Raw genomic sequence first — 19,995 nt, 5'->3', positions numbered from 1 at the left:
AGCCGCTGCCCACAGCAGCCGCAGCAGGGCCGGCAGCACCTTGGGGCAAAGGGGGCTCGGCCGGCGCTGGAGGCTCCGGGAGCCGAGCTGCTCCAGCTGCCAGCAACTGCAGAGCTGCCAGGCTTTGGCATTCGCCAAGGCCAGTGCCATGCAAGGGTGGTGGAGGAGAGCCGTGCCTGATGTGCCCTGCTCTTCCCAGGAGCTGCTCAGTCTCCCGGCTGGGAGCAGAAAAGGGTGTGAATGTCTTTAGAAACGATGAGAGAAGCAGAAAGAACCAGTATTTACCTTGTCAATACATGATGTAGTTGATTTTTGTTCCTTCAGCAGAATAAGTCCAATCACATTTGGAAAGGACTTGAAGCCTGGCTCCCACTTCTATTCACAGGGCTAGAGCAGACGAGAGGCAGCCTGCATTAAGGCACTAGTTATTATTGCTTTTAGTCCAGAACACTCAAAACCCCAACATCTTCCATCGACGGTTACAAGTGGGTGGGCAGTTTCAGCTACCAAAGTGCAGCTAGCGGGACTGTCTGCAACACTGGTCATAGTAGAGGAAAAAATAGCTATGCTAGAGGCTCATCAATAAATATAACAGTGAACAACCACCACCTTTAGAAACGAGCCAGGCTTTAGAGGACTCTGGTTTGCCATGAACAGGCAGGCTGGAAAAGGTTCTCCACATTGCCGAGCAGCTCCAGCCTTGTCCTACAGAGCTGTTGCACACAGAATCTGCCTCTCCCTGGGAGCCCAGCATGGGCACCCTCCACTGATCAGCCAATGGGGACTTCACCACTAGGATGAGTGAGGAGGAAATTAAAGAGCCTCCATGGAAGCAACTCTGGCACTTTACAGCAGAGAAACATATTTTTCTATCAGCTCAGCACTGTAGCTCATGAAGCCTTCCACAGCAGCCAGCCTTTGGCTCCCACACAGTGCCTGTCACCCTCACCAGGCTGTCCCTGCTCTTTGCACCACACTTCCCTCCCTGATACCCCCAAGTACATAAAGGAGCAGCTCTGTGCTACAAGCAGCACAAAGCAGCAGCAGCAGCTCCCAGCAGAGATGCACCTGGCCACCTTTTCTCCCCCAGCAAAAACTGCCTGAGCTGCCTGAAACATGCTTCCAGGCTGGGGAGGACCACAGGCATCTTGCAGTCCACTTGGCCACATCATGCTCCCCTGATGCACTAAGAACTCCTTCCCCTGCCAGAGGAGCATCAACCATCAGCTGGGGGGGCATGGAGAGGACACCTGGCCCCACAGCCCTTGCCCAGCCCTGCCACATGCTCACAGCACCAGACACCGCTCTCGCTGCTCTGGCCTTTGCTGATCTGGAGCTGCTCTCCAGCTGCTGACATGCTTCTCCAGCTGAGGAACAACCTCCAGCTGCCATTGGGCATTCTGCAAAACCTGCTCTTAGACATCAAAACCTCTTTTTCTTCTCCAGTCCAAGGAAGGAGTATCAAGCCAACCCTCAGTACTTTGGGATGGGCCAGGGGAGTTGTCACCGCGCAGGTGAGGGGGAGCATCCTGCCTAAGCCCCCTTTCCATCCCCTCCCACCAGGGAGAAAAGCAAAGAGAAAAGCAAGCCAAGGGCCAGGTTCCCTGTGCCCTGGCCAGGGCTGCCTTAGAGTGGCTGATCTGGAAGAGCTTCCCCAGAAAAGAGGGAGCCAGGGCTGCCCATAACAAAACTAGGACAAGGAAGACGTCTGACTTTCCTGAAAACTTTTATGCTTCTCTTTTCCATGTTGCAACACTTCTCCATGCCATTAATTGCAAATGGACCTCACCTCTAAGATCTATGACTTAGCAAGTTTTAGACTCTCTGAAAAACCATGAGTTACACACATGTTGTCTTCCCCTGTTTTGCTTGGAAAGCAATGCTGGAGACATAATTGCAGTGCTTGGGTGAGGCACGAATTCTAGAGTCAGGCAATGTGCTCCACTAGTGTTTGACCCTCAGCAGGGACAATGCACAGAGCAGCCAAGGGGATTGCTGTGCCACTGTGCAGCAGTCAAGCCTCCGGACCTGGGCTGAACACGGCAAAGTTCCCGTGTTTGGACAGACTCAGGGGCTGCCCCCGGGGGCGCGCGGGGCTCGGCCGTGGGGCGCGCGGGGGCGAGCGGGGAACGGACAAACGGCCACTCGGACATATGGCCACTGGGACTAACGGCCCCGGAGCTTCAGTTGCAACGGCGGCAGCGACGGCAGTGGCAGCAGCGGCGGCAGCGAAAGCAGCGGCGGCAGCGATAGCAGCAGCAGCAATCTACGACCCTCTCCGTCCCTTTCTCCCGCTCCTCCTTTCCCTCTCCCGCTGTCCCTCACCCTCCGTCAGTGTCCCGCAGCCTCTCCCGGTGTCTCTATCCCACTCCCCGCCTCCTCTCCCGCTGTCCCTTTCCCTGTGTCCCCTCCTTTCCCGGTGTCCCTCTCCTCCTGCCAGCCCGGGCCATGCCCCAGGCTCGCCCCCAGCCCCGGCCGGGGCTGCCACCTCCCCGCCCCTGGGCGTCCCGCCGCGCTCTCGCCTCCGCCCGGCTCTGGCGAGCCTGGCTATGGCGCTGCTGGGCGGGCATCAGTGGCTGGGGCTGGGGCGGCATCGTCACCCTTTGGCTCCGCCTGTCCCGAGCCTGGCACCGGCTGTCCCGACGCAGGGTCCGGTGCCGACCCCAGCCCCAGCCCCAGCCCCGAACCCGATCCCGGCTCCGCCCCCTCCCGGGGCCCGCGGAGGACACACGCGGCTCGGCCGCTCCCGCCGCCTCCGCTGCGCCTTCCCCAGCCCGAGCTCCGCCGCTCGGCAGTCCGGCCGCCGGCCCCGAGCCGCCCGTGCCCCGTTCAGACGGGGATGCCCGGCCCGGGGCGGCTGAGAGGCAGTCGGGGGCCGTGTGTGGCCCCGGGCCGAGCGCTGACGGCCGCGTGTCGCCCGCAGGGAAGGCGCAGGAGGCCCTGCAGGAGCGATACCGGCTGGGTGAGCTGCTGGGGACAGGCGGGTTCGGCAGCGTCTACGCGGGGACGCGGCTAGCGGACGGAGCCCCGGTGAGTGGCTAGCGGAGGAGGAGGAGGAGGAGGAGGAGGAGGGTGGGGCTCGGCAGGGCGGGCGGAGGAGGAGGAGAAGAGCGGGCAGCGAGCTGAGCCTGCTGCTCCCCTTGGCTTGCAGGTGGCCATCAAAAGTGTCTCACGGAACCGCATCCGTCATTGGGGCGAGCTGGTGAGTGCGCGGGGCCAGCGGCAGAACCCGGGCCGTGCCGGGTGGGGATAAGCCTGGGCCCGGCAGGGTGGAAACCGCCAGGAGTCCTGGAGGGAGAGCAGGCGAGGGGTGAGCGCGGGATGCAGAGCATCTCGGGCAGGGTGAGGGGTTCCAGAGCCCCGACACAGCTTCAGCCCCACTGATGCCATCGTGGTCCTCCTGCAGCCCGATGGCACCAGAGCACCCCTGGAGATCGTGCTGCTGGACAAAGTGTCCACTGGGTTCCATGGCATCGTCCAGCTCCTGGAGTGGGTTGAGCTCCCCAACGACTACCTGTTGGTGCTGGAGCGCCCGGAGCGGTGTCAGGACCTCTGGGATTTCCTGGCAGAGCGGAGGTTCCTGCCGGAGGAGGAGGCACGGGGGATGTTCCGCCAGGTGCTGGAGGCCGTGCGGCACTGCACCAGCTGCGGGGTGCTGCACAGGGACATTAAACCACAGAACATCCTCATCGACCTGTGCACCGGACAGGCCAAGTTGATTGACTTTGGCTGTGGCACCTTCCTCCAAGACACAGCCTACACCCAATTTGCAGGTGAGCCCTCCCAGGGGATGCTCCTGGGCATCTCATGGCCCAGCCTGGGTGTAGCACCAGGGCCTCCTCTCTAGCTTCCAGGCATGGGATTAACTCTTCAGCAAAGTTACTTTTGGGTGGGGGTAGAAGGGGGGCAGCTTGCAGCCCTGTTGAGCACCTTCACTCCCACTGTGCCCTGGGCTGGGGCTGGGGCAGCCAGTCCAACAAAAACCCCAATGAGTGCAGCAGTGAGGGGGTCAGACCCCATGCCCCAGCCAGTTTGGTGTGCAGGTGAGGAAGGACTTGGACTGCTCCAGTCCCCTTGTTTGCCTTGGCTTGTAATTGTTATTTGGGGGCAATGCAGGGAGGGATGAGAGTGGTTTATCCCACCACTGGAAATGGTTTTATTTTGCATGTCATGATTGGACCTCCCCAGGGCTTCTGCTGCCTCATTCCAACCCCAGTGGCTTCTTTTCCAACCCCAAGTTTGTCCATGAGTAACAGGTTCTGGCGAGAGGGCAGCAGGTCACCCTGTGTTCCCCTGGTGCAGCCCCCACATGCCCAGGGATGCTGGGGCGTGGCTCTGGGAGCAGCAGCATCCCCTGATGAACTCCATCTGTATTCCACAGGAACCCTGTCCTACAGCCCACCAGAATGGACCCAGCTCAGATGCTACCACGGCGAGGCAGCAACGATCTGGTCCCTGGGCCTCCTGCTGTACCACCTGGTCGTTGGGAAGCACCCATTCAGGAGGGGCCGGAAGATCATCTGGGGGCGGATCTTGTTCCCACAACGGCTTTCTCAAGGTGGATCCTCATCTCTGTGGCACAGGGGGAATACCAGTGTTGGGAGAGAGCAGCAGGCTCATGAGCATCCCGCTCTGGCAGCTGCTGAGGAGGTGGCACATGTCCTGCTCTCCTCCAAAACAGAGAATCCATGGGGAAGTTTAGGCACAGCTCTGAGCACACCCAGCATGGCCTGGGCATGGGAATGGGGAGGGGGCATATCTGACAGGACCCTTCTCCAACGGACTGGCATTTTCTGGTTTCTCTTCACAGAGTGCCAAGATGTTATTAAGAGGTGTCTGTCCATGCAACCCTTGGACAGGCCATCGCTGGAAGACCTCTTCGATGATCCCTGGATGCAGGATGTTCATGTGCCCTAGAAGAAGGAAGAGATCCACGTGCACGGTTTGATCCAGGGGCCTGGCAGGTAAGAGTTCCACACATCTCTTGGCAATAAGAAGCAAAGCAAACCAGACTTTTTTTGACCTGCTTGTAGCTCTGAGCAGGGATTATCAGAAGGGAACTTGCAGCTCTTGTGCTGGAGCTGAGCTGGAGATCTGCTCTGGCAAGAACTGGTGGCCACCATCCACCCTGGTTTCGCTTGTCTGGTTCATTGTTGTCTGGGGCCCTGGGCAGAACACTGACAGCCTGGTGTGGCCCCCAGGGAAGGAGCACGAGCCCCTGGAGAAGCTGTACCAGGTGGAGCTACTGCTGGAGACACCAAGGAGGACCTCAAGGATGACAACCTCTTCCTTGACCTGGCGATGTGCAAGCTGAAGATGATCGACTTAAATTCTGGCACCTTCTTCTCTTTGGTAGGGCTTTGGGGGATAGTCTGGGGTGGTAATGAAATGGGAGTTGGGTCCTGGCCCTGCCAACAGCCCCCAGCACCCACTGTGCTGGGGCTGGAGCTGGGGGCAGCCACCCAGACCAAAACAAACCCCCATGGTGGGAGCAGAGGTTCAACTGCAGAAGCTGTGCAGTGGCTGGTTTGTTTGGCAGGGGAGGAAGGGCCTGGGCTGCTCCACTGCCCTCATTTGCCCTGGGTTACCATTATTTTATTGTCATGGGTTTGAGACAGGACCTTGCCAGGAGGACGCACGAAAAAGGGCAAACAGGCTTCAAGCTTAAAGTTGCAGAAAGTGTTTAATTACCTAACAGAATTGGAGGATAAATGCAAGGCAAAAATATACTTTTCATACATTATTTTGTTCACTCCACCCTCCCTCTTATGAACCTATAGTATTCACCCCCTTTCCTCCTCTACAATCCACAAGCCAGGTGGGGGGGGCAGGGTGTGGGGTCTCTTTTCAGTCCACAGAGCAGATTCTCAAATTTACTCATCACCACAATTCTTCTACTACAAATACTCTTTATCTCTACTTGTTTCTCTCTCTCTTCAGACAGTTTTCTGCTCTCACCCCCACCCTCTTAAGAAGCAGTCTGTGCACTCACCCTCCCTTCCCTCTCTCCAAACCAGCAGCACAGACAGGGGCAGGTTGAGGGGTTCTCTGGTCAGCCCAATCAGGAAAAGAGGTCCTCTATTTAGCCAGGGGTCCTTCCCACGAGAGACAGTCCTCTAGGAACTTCTTTGGCGTGGGTCCAATCTCATGAGCAACATCCCTGTCGCTGTTGAGCAGCTAGCAGAGTAATGAATGCATCGGTTCTCAGTGGCAAGAAGGAATGACCTTTATTGTTTTGATTTCATCACATATATAGAGTTCTCAAAAGTCACCCAGATTGGTCAGTCAGAAGCCTTCCCCCAGGCCTGATTGGCCAGGCCTGCACTGCCCAAGTTCTGGGACACTGTTCCAAAAACATCCAAACTTTATCTTTATTTACAAAACACAAGAAAACTTCTCATGGGAAAACCTGTGCTAGCCACACATCCCGCCCGAATTTTTGCTGCAACATGAGTTCTTTTGTCCATAAGGTGCTGTGCAGACTCTCCCGAGCTGAGGCCTGGCTGCTTCCATGCCAGGAGCAAGGCCTATCTCTCTCAGTCAAGGCCTTTTGCAGTTTTAACTCTTAGATGAGACTCCCACTGGTTCACAGTCTTTTCCAGGCATCCACCTCCTCCTCTGGAGAGAGCTGTGGGTGGATTTCTGCATCCTTATGGACTCCATGGGCTGCAGGAGGAATTTCTGGCTCCCCCATAGCTTCCACCACGGCTAGCAGAAAGTTTCAGCTCTGGTGCTGGAAGCACTGGAGCACCTCTTTCTCCCCCCTTCTTCACTGACCTTGGCAATCTCCATGCTGTTCTCCCTCACATATTTTCACCTGCACCTCCTCCTCCTCCAACTACAAAGTGAAAGAAGTGCGCGCCTGCTTTGTTTTGACTTTTTCTTAAATATGTTTTCACAGAGGCATAACCAGCACCTCCAATTGGCCCAAACTTGGCCAGCAGCATGTCCATCACCTTCAGAGCCATCAGAGATTGGCTCTGCTGGATTTGATGTAAAAACTTCCAGAACTTGCACTCAGGACACACAGGAGCCATCTTTGTGCCACGCCCCACCCCTCAGACACCTCCCTAGGCCTACTAGAACAGCTTCTGAGGGGTCCAAATTTCTCCTAGATGTTAAAAACACTTCACTGATGTTTTGGACCAATCAAAACCACCACATTTATGAAAGCAATGAAGGGGGAAGGGAGAAAGCCTTGGTTTCCCTCAGCCATGAGTGGGTTTTTCCCTGGCATGGAGGGGTCAGTCCTTCCCTGAGCTCCTGATGGTGATAATGTAACTTTTTTCTTGTTTCCACTTTTTGTTTGTAATTTCATTAGTTTGCTGTTTGGTTTTTAAAGGAGGAGTTCTCCCTGGTGTCTGGTCTGGATGGGGCAGTGCTGGGACCAGCTGTGGAATGGCTCAGATGTTCCCTCGGAGAAGGGTGAGGACATCCTTTGGGAGAAGCTTTTCTTCCAGCAGCAGATGCCATAAGGTGGATCCCCATCTTCTCGGCAGGGGTGGGATGAGGGCTCTGGGGAGATGGCAGCGAGCACAGGAGCATCCTGCTCTGGGCAGCTGCTGAGGAGGTGGATCTGCCATGGCTGGCTGGAGGCTGGGCACATGTCCTGCCCTCCTGCTCTCCTCCCACAGGCAGCAATGATGGGGAGGTTTGGGCACAGCTCTGAGCTCAGCCAGCATGGCCTGGGCACTGCAGGCAGTTGGGACAAGGGGGACAGGAGCCTTCAGCTGATGGGCAGTTTCTGGTTTCTCTGCTTCCAGCAGGGCTCTGCGGATGCTGAGGCTGCTCTGGGCTCTGCCAGGGCTCTGCTGGGGCTCAGCCCTGGGCACGGCTGGGCCTGCTCTGCCCTCCCATTGCTCTGACAGCTTTGCATCAGACGAGCCTGTTCTGAGCACACCAACAGAGCTTTGTGCTTGTGCAGGTGAGTGAGACTCTGCTGCAGGCCCAGAGATTGCAGTGAGGGATACACATCCAATTGGTAAGAACCCAAACCCTCCACAGTCCCAGCTGAATGCCTGTATCTCCACAGGATGTTTTGTCTGTGCCACTTTTCATTCCTTTTGGGTTGGAATTGTGCAATTGCACTTTCTTCCTCCTCTAGAAGTGCCACGAGTGAGCCAAACCTGGCGAGTGGGCTGTTGTTCCTAAGACAGTGCAGTGGAGTTGATGGATGAAGAATTGCCCTTCTCCACTTCCAAACCAGAGCAAAAAGCTGTAAGTGGGACTTTGCATCTTTAAGAAACCCCTGACAATTTCAAAGGGAATGCACAGCTCATTCACAGGGTGAGAAGGAAGGGCATCTTTTTAATGAGATGGGGATCAGCAGAATTTCGATTCCCAGTCCTGCTTGGAAATGGCAGGGAAAAAAGCAATTTCTTATTGCTTCAACCAGAATTTAAAATAACTTAATATTGAAAACAAACCCCAAAATCTGTTAAAAAAGGCTGCTGAAGCTAGTAAGATAGATCCATGCTATCAGCACATTGGCAAAGTAAATAACTGAGTTCTCTTTTCCAAAAGATCAGTTACTTCTTAATCCAAAGTTACAGAAGATTTTACACTACACACTTGAGGTTTGTTTTAATCTTTCACATTTCATCTAGTTTTTTTCTCTTTTCTCCTTTTTTTCTCTAAAACAGAAAACATGTGCTAAGAAAGAAATGTCCTTTGCTCCTGGTTCTCAGGTGAAGCAGCTCCCTTCCCTCTGGCCCCGGGGCTTGGGGCACTGTCAGCACCTCCTGCTTCAGCCACTGCTTCTGCTGGCATTGAGAGCAACAACCAAATTGTGGCTGATCCCGAGGGAGCAGCAGCAGTGCCTGGAGCTGATCCCTGAGTCTGGGGCAGGGCTGGACAAATGACCCCACAGCAGCAGCAGCAGCAGCAGCAGCAAATGGAGCTGACTTTGAGCACAGCCCCTGCCACTCTTGCCTCCTGTTTGCAGTGGTGTCACAGCAGCCTGAGGCACCTGGGAGCCCTCAGTGCCAGCAGGGACTTGAGATGGCAGGCCCTGGGCTCCTGCAGGTTGTGCAAGGAACGCAGCTGGGGACTCCCTGTCCACATGGAGCTTGCAGATGGAAAAGGCTGCTGTGCCCAGGCAGCTCCAAGGGCGGAGAAATGAGGATCTCGAGCACTTGATCTGGGCCAGTTCCACAGTCCTGGACAGCAGCCAGCGAGCAGAGGGGGAACAGAGGGCACAGCAAGAGGGACAAAAGCAGTCAAGTGAAGAGACTGGAGAGAGCCAGACCTGGCAGAAGGAACAGCTGCTTCATTGCACTCCTGAAGAAAGCTCTTGGCTGTTTAGGAGCACTGAAAGACCTGAAGGGCAGAGAGGAGTTGACACCAAGCAATGCTCCTGTTTTCACACCCTCCCCTCTCAGTGTCCCAGAAGGAATTGGATGAACTGTGTTTTTCTTTCTGAGTCGTCTCGTCCACCATGAGCAGCTTAACACCAGGAGCTAAAGGGCCTGAAGCCTTAGACCTCAAGAGCTGACCAAGAGGGAACTTTCTGAGCAAATTAATGCTGCTAACATGGACCAAACTGAATGCAGTAGGTAGAATTCTGGAATTATCAAATCCTTTCTGTTGGAAAAGACCTCTGAGCTCATCAAGTCCAGCCATTCACCCAGCACTCTCAGCCCAGCACTAAACCACATCCCTGAAGTGCCAAGGCCTGAACAAGAGGCCTGACTGAGGCCTGAACAACAGGCCCTGAGCCAAAGGTGACCTCTCCATGAACCTTCCACCCAAAGGTTATCTTTGTATCCACTCATCAACAAAATATGCATGGCCATTAGCACTGTGATAGATGTATCCACTCATTAGTGGATCAGGTATTGACTTTTCTGTGTTTAGAAGCTAAACAAGGTCACAAAATCTGAAATCTGGCCTGGTTTGGGGGTGTATGGTCAAAGCCAACTCCCTTGGTTCCTCCTTGAGCCCTGGCCAGGCTTTGGGAGAATCCAAGAGGAGAGAATGAATCCAGATGTTCCTGCACTGGAAGTGCTGTCAGTTTGTTTGTTCAGCACTATCCAAGCTGAGGTTGGAAGCCTCACCTGTGGCTGGACACACCTGCAGGAATTCCCAGTGTCCAGAGTGGCTCTGTAGTCCTTGGCTGTGACAGCTTCCCCAGCTGATGTGTGGGTCTGGGTGATGGTAAAGTCTGAGGCTAACTGGTGATGGATCTTTCTAAATCCCTTCCATAATCTTTGTTAGGAATGATTGGATGCATTGCTGAGCTTCTCCCATTGTGATTCTTTGCCACTTTGAACTACAAGAAATTGCACTGATTCCTTCAGTTGGTGTCTGTGTCTTTGGTGCTGGCCCTGCCCACTGGTAAAACAAAATTGGCCTAGTGTGGCTGGAACACCACCAAATGTCACTTTTTATATGTAAATGTAAGGAATCAGTCCTGTGCGAGGTTCCTGGATGGGAAGACCTTCCCTATGGTTTGCAGGCTCTGGAGTGGGCTGAGGTTGGAGCACTGTGTGAGCAATGGGGAAGTTGGTTAAAAGCAGCTGAACCACTGGATGTATTAAAATGCATCCAAAAATTGCAGTTCAAAAAAGGAAAAGAACTTGTGGGCTACGGAAGATGAGGATGAATTCTGTTAGCAGCATACTGGAAACAGCAGCAACAGAAGGAACAACTGTAGTTGGAATGCTCCTACATGGAGTGACAGAAGAAAGTTTTCATCCTGAGCTCAGATTTGTTTGTTCAAGTGAAATAATAATAATAATAATAATAATAGCAACACCAATAAAACCAACAACAATAATAATAAAATTATACATATATACTACAATAATATTTATATTTATATATAGTTTAAAATAATAATGTGAAATAATGCTAACAGTACTAATTTGTTAGCTTTGGCTGCTCAGGGATGTCACACCAAATATCCTACAGAATATGATTGACCAGAACCCAAAAGTCAGTGGGAAACTGCAAAATTGATTATAATGAATAAAGGAGGAAGGGATGAAATTGGCAATTTTTATAGGTTTTGCTGATACTGTGATGTGGAATGCTTTGTCTGTTACTGGGAAAAAGAAAGTGATTTACACTGCTGAGTTTTTCACATACCAGACTGTTCACAAGCTGCAGGGCTGTTTGAACAGATGAAGGGGTTTTTCAAAGAGCAGTTGAAGAAATGAGGAGATGGGAATGTGTCCCGATGGATGTGCTCCACATCCTTAACAACGAGCCCACTGGGGACATGGAAACCCTTGATGGGCATGGCTGCCCCCAGTTTGCAAATCAGCCATGGACAGTGAGAATTGGACTTCCTGGGAAATTGTTCTGGATGTGATGGCCAATTACTGGGCCACCCCAGGCTGCAGGGTTGGATGTTTATGCATTGGAATTAATTAGGATAAATCTGAAGCAAATGACAGTTAATGATACCAAAACAGGAATTCAGATCCTCCAGGACACTTTGGTTTGGTAACTGCTCACTGGAGCTTGGCCTTGAAAGGCGTTCATGTCATGGGAGGAGGAATTGATGCAGATTATCCAGGAGAAATTCAAGTAATTCTGTTAAACAATAGTGAACAAGATTGGATTATTCAACCCCATGACAGGGTAGGAACATTATTGATATTGTAGTTTTAAAAACAATTATGAAAAAAGGAGATCTACTGCAAATCTCTACTGCTTGTGGAGATAAAGGGTTTGAATCCAGCAGTCCTAATAATGGAGCTAAGATGTGGGTCCAGAGGCCAAATGGCCCTCCTGAGCCAGGTGAAGTAACAGCTCTGGAGACATTAAACTAAAACACTGTTTGAATCCTGAAACCTGGGCAGGAACAATGGGAATATGTCCCTGCAGCCAAGTGTTGTATGGGAGAACAAGTAGATGTTATAGGATGTTGTTTTACAGATCCTGCCAGACCAAATCTCCCTGTTTGCCCCAACGTTCCCTTTGGAAAATGCTCTGATCCACAGGGCTCCATGTGAAGGCTGATGTGACCCTGAGTGTCTTCCACACGAATTCCAGCCAGGAGCCTGGAGCACCTCAAGGACTGGGAGCTGGCAGCTCTCCAGCCGAAGGGGAAAGGACCCACCAAGCCTTGTTACCCACAGACACCACAGTGAAGCTGAACAGCAAAGGACCTTGGGGGCATTATTCTGGAATTAAAAAGGAGCCAGCTCCATGGACAATGGAATTATTGTTCCTAACTCAAATGAGATTCAAGAAAAAGAATGACTAACCTTCTCACTAAGGTACTGCTTATGTCTGTAAGTTGTATGTTGGTAGTCAACCAGAATCTTTGTTTGCCAGAAACACCTCTGGAGTTTCACCAAGGGATTAGTCATGACAATTCTTATGGAAAATATAAAGATTAATGTAACTAAAATACTCAGTGTAACTAATTGCTGGGTATGTTCTCAATTAATGTTGGGAGGAACAGGATTCCCTTGGAGGGTCCACGCTACAGGGTGACCAGAACTCTCTCAATGGGCTCTGACTCATAGTGGAGTCAGTGAAGGGATAATTTAACTGTGCTGTGGACCAGAGGAATACATTTATCGATTTTACAGGATTCACTAGGATTTGCCTTCAGGAGAAACCTACCCTGTTATAGCTAGAGGCCACAATGTGAAAGGATTTCTGTGCTGGAACATCTCTCACAATGTCAATAGAGCTTGGGGTGCTGGGGCTGCTCAGGGTCACTGTTACACCACTCTCAGCTGCAGTGCCACCCTTTTGGGTACTTTGGCAACAATCACAGGGAGGAGTTGGGGCTATGAAAATATTTTCCACCCAAAGAGTGCCTTTGATTTCAGAAAGCCAAAGATTCTGGTTCACCCTGTGCCCCATGTGCATTGCCTTGTCCTATGGAGTTACGTTAAGGAGCTAAATTGATTATTAGAAGTAGCAAATGATACTGCTAAAATATTGAATAGCACATCCTATGAGCTCCAACAAACACAAATGGGAGCTCTGCAGAGCCACATGGCCTTGGATTATCTGTCTGCTGCCCAGGGAGGAGCCTGTGCTATTCTAGGACAGGAATGTTGCACTTGTATCAGTGATGGGTTTGAAGTCCAACAGTCAGGAATGAACTCAATAGAAAGAGCAGTAGAAGAATGGCAGAAAGAAGAAAATTCTTCTTGGTGGGCTTGGCTTCATGGCTGCCAAACTGGAGGCTGCTGTGAAATGCATTTGTGGCAGTCACTGTAATCATTGCAGTGTGTGCACTTGGTGTGTTATGATTCCATGTTAGAGTTGTTGTAACACTTTGTGCTGAGAAATGGAGCACTGAGACTAGGCTGAAAAGAGACACAGCTGTGGCTAGCACAGGTCTCTCTCGTGAGAACATTTTGTTGTGTTTTATAAACAAAGATAAAGTTTGGATGTTTTTGCAAACAAGGTCTTGAGATTTGGGCAGTTCAGGCCTGGCCAATTAGGCCTAGGGGAAGGTTTTTGACTGACCAATCTGGGTGACCTGTGAAAAATCTATATATATGGAAATCAAAATAATAAAGCTCTTTTTTCTTGCCTGAGAACCTGGGTTTCTATTTCTCTGCTAGCGGCTCAACAGCGACACACAGCCTGAAGAAAAAATGAGGGTTTGATAAAGAACAGAGAATAGAAACCAATTAGGCAAGTTATCAAAGGAATGTGAATTATAGCTCTGAGTAATGAACTTGAACAGCACTTCATTGAAGAACAAGAGACAATGCCTTTACGCCTAATACCTAAAGCTAAGACTTTGTTATCCAAAGAATTATTATGAAGGTTGTAGTTTGTCTGTAGCTCAAAGGACCAGTTGAACTACCAAGGCCTGAACAACAGGCCCTGGGCCAAAGCTGACCTCTAGATGAATCTTCCAATCAAATGTTATTTGTATCTGCTCAATAACAAAGCATTATTAGCAAAATGATCTATGTATCTGTTCACTGGTGAAACCTGTATTTACCTTTCTGTATTTAGAAACCAGACAATGCCACATCTGGCTTTGTTTGGGGGTGTAGGATCAAAGTCAACTGCCTTGGTTCCTCCTTGAGCCCTGGCCAGGCTTTGGGAGAATCCAAGAGGAGAGAATGAAACCAGATGTTCCTGCACTGGAAGTGCTGTCAGTTTGTTTGTTCAGCACTATCCAAGCTGAGGTTGGAAGCCTCACCTGTGGCTGGACACACCTGCAGGAATTCCCAGTGTCCAGAGTGGCTCTGCAGCCCTTGGCTGTGACAGCTTCCCCAGCTGATGTGTGGGTCTGGGTGATGGTAAAGTCTGAGGGTAACTGGTGATGGATCTTTCTAAATCATTATAGGCAATCTTTTGTGGTGATGATTGGTTGCATTGTTGATGAGCTTCTACATTTGTGATAATTTGCTAATGATCATGTGCTTTGCTGAGCTTCTCCTTTTGTAATTCTTGGCACTTTTGCATTCCATAAATTACACTGTTCCTTCAGTTGGTGTCTGTGTCTTTGGTGCTCACCCTGCCCACCAGCAAAACAGGATCCCCTCCTGCCCAAGTGTTCCCTGGGAAGACAAGAACTATCACTCCAAATGTCCCCCCTTCCTCCTTGCTCCCCCCACATTTTACACTGAGCCTGATGTCCTGTGGTCTGGGATATCCCCAGGGTCAGTTGGGGTCACCTGTCCCCCTGTGTCCCCTCCCAAGCTCCCCCACACCCCCAGCCCCTCCCCAGCATGGCTGGACGAGGGGCAGGAAAGGCCTTGGCTCTGTGCAAGCTCAGCGAGAACAAAACCATCTGTGTGTGATCAACCCTGTGCTCAGCACAGCCCCAAAGCACAGCCCCAGGAAAGCCCTGGGAAGGAAATTCCCTCTGCCCCACCCAAAGCAGCACCCCATGGCCATCCAGCATCACCACGGCTCCACAGGCTGCTTTCTGACCGTGACAATCCCCATCCCAGCAGGGCAAAGGTTGTTTGCCATGGACCCAACCTCAGCAAAGTGTCTCCTGCAGGTTGTCTTGGCATTGGAGAGTGGGAAGGGGGCTTTGTGCTGGTTGCCATGGCAACCTCTGTACCAATGATGCCCTATGGTGGTTGCCATGGAAACAGTCCCCAGCACTGACCCTTTCTGTCTGGCTGACCTGGCCTTTGGCCCTGGCACTGGGCTTTGCTGCTGGTTCCGCGGCGCCTGCCCAGCCAGCGCTGCACAGGGCAGGTGGCCATGGCACAAACCCCAGCCATGGATCCCCTGTGCCTCTGGGCAATGACACCAGCCCTGAGCAATGGGCTGCTGCCGTGGGGTCACTGAAGTGGCCATGGCAACAGCCCCTTTCAGTGGCCCAGTGCAGGTTGCCATGAGAATCCACCCTCACAGCTGGCCTAGGGCAGGCCTGCAGTGCCCTTCCCAGCAGCCTGGCTGCACACAAGCACTTCCAGGGCTCTCTGCATTTCCCTTCCCCTCACTCTTGGCTCACTCACACACTTCTCAACAATCCCCTTGGTGCTTTGATCTGCAAGGAGTTCAAAGCTTGTCTGTCCTTTAGCAGTCGCTCTAATTGTGCCTTCAGCCAACTCTGGATTTGTGTTTATTGCAGAACTTCATGTGTGTCTAAAACATTCCTTGCAGGGTTCTGCCTTGGGGAAGGGGAACCTCCTTGGTGGCAGCTTGGGCTTGGCACACACTTGAGGAGGGTGTCTGTTTTCAGTGGGGAAACTTAGGAGTTTGAGATTGCTTCAAAAAATAAAGTATAAAAACCCCTCTTTGCTTGAGTGCAGCCAGTTGTGCAAGCAAAGCAGGTCCCAGGTGAGTGAGGAGAGACACGATTGGTTTGGGCTTTGAAGACCAGGGTTATCCCCACTCAGACATCAAGGCACAGCTTCTCTGATCAAGCCAGACAGAGGGCTGTGACATCACAGAGTGGGTTGAGACATCACAGAGCTGGCTGTGACATCATAGACTGGGCTGTGAAATCACCGGTTGGTTGTGTGACATCATTGGGCAGGATGTAATGTCACATGGTGGTGATGTGACATCATAAAGCAGGCTGTGACACAGAGTAGGTTGTGACATCACAAAGAGGGCTGTGCGGCTGCAGAGCAGACTCTGCCATCATAGAGGATGGCTCTGTTGGACATCAGAGAGCAGGATGTGACATCCCAGTGTGGCTTTGTAACATCATGGAGCAGGCTGTGTGATGTCACAGAGAAGGCTGTGAAATCCCAGAGTGGCTTGTGACATCACAGGGTTGCTGGGTGACATCCCAGCTGGGTTGTGACATCACAGAGCAGGTTGTGATGTCGCAGAATGCTGGTGTGACACCCGAGGGCAGATTGTTTGACATCACATTGGGAACTGTGACATCACAGGTAGCAGTGTGACATCACAGGGTAGTTGTGTGAGGTCACTGGGGAGGTGACTCCACCCCAGCCCCCCCTCACAGTTTCCCCCAGAGAAGTCCAACGCTGCTCGTGCACAGCAGGGTCCCCTGTCCCCCCAGGTCCCCCCTGCCCCCAGTGCCACAGCCTCCCCCAGAGGACATTCCATGAGATAGACCCCCAGAGCCTGACACAGGGACAGGGGGGACAGGGCCCTGGGGGCTGAGTGAGGGGGACAGGGACCCCCCAGCAGTGTCCCCGTGTCCCCCAGGGTGAGAGCCTGGCCCAGGGCTCCTTCACCCTCTTACGAATGAGGGCTTGAGAGCACTTAAAAAATCCCCAGCGAGGGATCAGTAAAAATCAGGTTTAATAATAAGTGACAGCATGAGAAAGTTCCTTGGCAAGAGTCACTCTGCTCCTGACTGGACAGTTCAGGCACACCAAGGGAAAAAAGCAACAATGAAACCAAGGAAATTCAGGCAATCAAACCAGAAAGGAGCTGAAAACCGGCACTGCGTGTGTGTGTGTGAGTGCCTCTGAAAAAAGACAGTGAGGGAAGAGATGAGTATTGTTGTAACGTGTGTTCTTCCTGTCCCTGACCCCGCCCCCCTGACACCTTCTGACTGGATGTGAGTCAGGACCGCCTCCCATCCCTAGAGATAAAAACCCCAGCCAGCTCCGGAACGGGCCTCATTGGTTCTGGGCTCGTATGGAACCTGTACCCTCCCTTTTTTTCCCTTCCCCCTCCCGTCTCCCCACTCCTCCCCTGTTTTCCACAATAGAAACACCATGGAGACCAGGAACCAAACAGCTGCCTTTCTAAACCTGCGACGCTTCTACAAGGACCGCGTCTGACCAGCCCCACAGCTCGTGGCCATGGAATGACCATCCTGCGTGTTCCGGTTCTGGGACAGCCCACCCCCTGCAGCAGGGGAGAGCTGCTTTCAGGTTCTGCACTGCTGCAAAGTATGGCCTAAAAGCTTGAGACCCTCAAACTCAACAGAACTTCACTTATACTGTAAACTAAACTTATATCTTAAAATGAATAACTTATTAGAAGAACAGCTCTTAACTGTATTTAACCTAACTTATAACCAATGATGTAACAATTTAACAGAGGAAGAGTATTTCACTTAGCTGATAGCTTCCATTTAAGATGGAATTACAGTAATGCAATTCACAAAGCACTGTCACTGCAAACTCTAACCCATCCAACTTCAAGTTATCCAGATTTTGAGAAGCAGAAGTCAGGAGAAAATAGAGAGAGAGAGAGATTGAGATCCACAGTCAGGGCCTTGGATCCAGCTCCATCTCAGCTGCTGTGACCTCCGGGGCCGTGGGACGTGTCAGTGTCACACCTGTGTCACAGCCTTTACCTGCTCTGCTCCCTCTCACAGGTGGGGGTTTTGGGGTGCCAGGGGCTTGGCATCCACTTTGGGGCTGGACCAGAGGCTGCAGTGGCTGGGCTGGGCCAGTGACCAAATGCCCCACCTATGCAGAACTTGCCCTGCAACCCCAAACACACACTCCAGATGTTTGGGGCCATCCAGCATTTCTCTGCTCTCCAGCACCGAGGCAATGGACTCTGGCTACAGCTCTGAGCTCGTGCCCATGGCAAGCACCCCTGGCACTGGGGCTCCATGGAGCTGCTCACAGGAACACCCCAAGAATTCAGGAGTACAAAACCACCTCCAAAATGTGGGATACCCCAAAAGCCCTTCAGGAAGGTGGAATACTCAAACATCCACTGAAGAACTGGTTCTCCCTCCCTTCATCACCCCCAACCTTCCTTCAGCTGTCTCATTCCAGACCCTGCCCCACTCTCCCAATCCCCACAAAAACACATCCCACCCCTCTTGGAAATCAATACGCTCTTCTCAAGCCCTATTTTTCCTATTCCACCCCTCCCAATCCCCATCCCACCCATCCTGCCCCACCCAATGCCAAACTCACCCCTCCTGATTTGCATCCCACTTCACCCAATCCCCTTCCAACCCCATTCCACCCTGAGGGGCTGAGGAATCCAGTAATTTTGGGCTGGCACGGAGTGGTTTTCAGGGGCATTGAGTGGTTTTGAGGTGACAGATCGATCCCTCTTATATTTTGGAGTGCAAAGCAATGGAGAAAACTGCACCAAATACCACTAAAACCCCCAGATTCTCCCAAATTCCAAAAGATCAAAAAAACCCTCTCTGCTTCTCTGTTCTTTACCTCAAGCTGTAATTACTGTGTTAGGAAATTGCATAACCTTTAAGAGTGTTTTATGTATAGTCAAGGCTTAAACATTAGAAGCAAAATCCCTGCTTCAATTCTGTATTGCTCTGAAATGTCTTGCTCAGGTTTGGTATTTAATTTCCTGCTCCCAAGCCAATGCTGAACACAAAATCCTAAGTGTTGGATGTGAAGCCTACTGAGAGTACTGTGTAGATTGGCAGAACCTGGAATTGGATTTTAACCATTTCTAGTTTTTCTAGGAGACTGAAGAACTAAGCTCCCTTACCTACTATCGCCTTTCCCTATCTCTATAGAACTCTGTATTTTACTCCTGTGACTGTTTAGAGAGTTCAACAAAACCAGAAAAAGTCCAACAAAAGCTGAAGAATTCCTGTCTCTTGGCCCATCCTGATCATCCACACAGTTGGATGGAAGAGTTCCAGCTTCTGCTGACACTGTATACAATTCTGAGACAGAAAAGCTGCCAAGAAGGGACATTGTGCCCAACTGTGTGTATCTTCTGTAAACAAAACACAGATCCCTCCCAAAAAAGCACAGAGGTGCATGGAGGTGCATGGAGGTGCATGGAGGTGCATGGAGGGAAGGCTTCAGCAGTGGGAGGGCTGAGGGTCAGCTGTACCCAAGGGCTCAGCAACACAGGCACTTTCCCATGTTTACTCTATCATATAAAGGGAAGGCAAGGTCAGGGAAGGGAAGGCCTGAGGCAAAGCTCTGCCAGCTCATGGTTTCTTCATCTCTGCCACCTTTGTACTGATCTCCTCAATTTCCTTCTGTGATATTTGGATGTCAAACTCACTTTCTTTGGCTTCATCAAGGATCTTGTTCCTGTTCCACTGTGACAAGATATCTGGAAGCCCAGAGAGACACAAGTCACAAAGGTTTCTTGATACAAGTTGGAATTCATGAAGGTTATTCATCTTCCATCAGCTCTCAAGTAAGGTTCACACAGTTGGCACTTTCTTCCCTTTCCCTCTCCCCTAAAAAGCAGTTGCAAATACTGACCCTCCTCTCCAAGTTCACCATTCTATTAAACAAGGTTAATAAAAGGAAAATGAGGGGGTTTCATTCCTTTTTTCACTCATATACTTATCAGACCAACCCATTTTCAGTCTCCACCCTGCCATGATGTCTTGGATTGATGATATGATAATCCTTTATCCCCTATCGTTGGCTTATATGCCCAAGAAAGAAAAAAATGTGTAAAAATGTGTGGTCCTGTCTCTTTAACTGCACCCAGCCGCAGAGAGAAACGCGGGTTGTTTTGAAAACATTTTCTCCAAGCCTCGCTCCGGGGGAGGATTCGTCGCCCGGCAGAGACTGCGTGCTGGACGGGGGTCGGAGTGAGCTCTGTTCCCGTTTTTTCCATTCTTCTTCTTTTTCCTCGTTTGGACCCCTTCTCTTCGATCTGCTTTGCCACCCGGAGACCCAGGAGGGCCAGAGGACAGCAGAGCTCTCC

The 19,995-nt window shown here is 51.6% G+C and overlaps 1 pseudogene; it reads left to right on the top strand.

Annotated features, from left to right (window-relative positions):
• Window positions 1–2,549: 2,549 nt before the first annotated feature.
• LOC146424137 (serine/threonine-protein kinase pim-1-like) lies at window positions 2,550–4,968 on the top strand (annotated as a pseudogene).
• Window positions 4,969–19,995: the final 15,027 nt, after the last annotated feature.

Source organism: Lichenostomus cassidix, unplaced genomic scaffold, assembly GCF_008360975.1.
Source record: "Lichenostomus cassidix isolate B80296 unplaced genomic scaffold, HeHo_3.0 HiC_scaffold_42, whole genome shotgun sequence".
Classification (NCBI taxonomy): domain Eukaryota; kingdom Metazoa; phylum Chordata; class Aves; order Passeriformes; family Meliphagidae; genus Lichenostomus; species Lichenostomus cassidix.
This window is presented reverse-complemented; position numbering and strand designations above follow the sequence as displayed.